The sequence below is a fragment of the Carlito syrichta genome, unplaced genomic scaffold, assembly GCF_000164805.1.
Source record: "Carlito syrichta isolate Samal-C Ts95f unplaced genomic scaffold, Tarsius_syrichta-2.0.1 Scaffold302465, whole genome shotgun sequence".
Classification (NCBI taxonomy): Eukaryota; Metazoa; Chordata; class Mammalia; order Primates; family Tarsiidae; genus Carlito; species Carlito syrichta.
In genome coordinates this window covers 1-828 of record NW_007246561.1, presented here as the reverse complement: position 1 = coordinate 828, position 828 = coordinate 1, and positions in this window count along the sequence as shown.

Sequence of the window (828 nt, the reverse complement as noted above, 5' to 3'; positions counted from 1 at the left end):
GAAAGGACATGCACAGACTCAAAGTAAGAGGATGGGAAACAAATTTTCAGGTGAATGGAACACAAAAGAAAGGAGGAGTCACGATCCTAATTTCAGATAAAATACCATTTAAGCTATTAAAAATTAAAAAAGATACAGAGGGCCACTACATAAGGATAAAAGGTTCACTCCATCAACAAGAAATATCTATCCTAAACATATATGCACCCAACATAGGTGTGCCAACTTTCATAAAGCAACTTCTAGGAAAACTAAAGAAGATATTGACTCTAACACCATCATAACTGGGGACTTTAATACCCTACTCACAACCCTAGACAGATTCTCAGGACAAAAAAATCACCAATGAGATCTGGAACTTCAATGTGACTCTTGACCAAATAGACTTAATTGATACCTACAGAACACTCCATCCAAAGACCACAGAATACACATTCTACTCATCACCGAATGGAACGTATTCTAGGATTGACCACATACTTGGCAGTAAATCAAGCATAAGCAAATTTAAAAGGACTGAAATTTTACTGTGCACCTACTCGGACCACAGTGGAATAAAAATAAACATTAACACCAACAAGGTCCTTCCAAAACCCACAAAGACATGGACACTAAACAGCATGATGCTAAACAACTCCTGGGTCAATGACAAAATCAAAACAGAGATCAAAAGATACCTGAAAACAAATGAAAATGAAGAAACATCTTACCAAAATCTCTGGGACACCATGAAAGCTGTAGTAAGAAGGGAATTTATAACCCTACAAATGCACATGAAGAAAATGGAAGGATCACAAATTAACAGCCTAACAAGCCACCTAAGGAAGG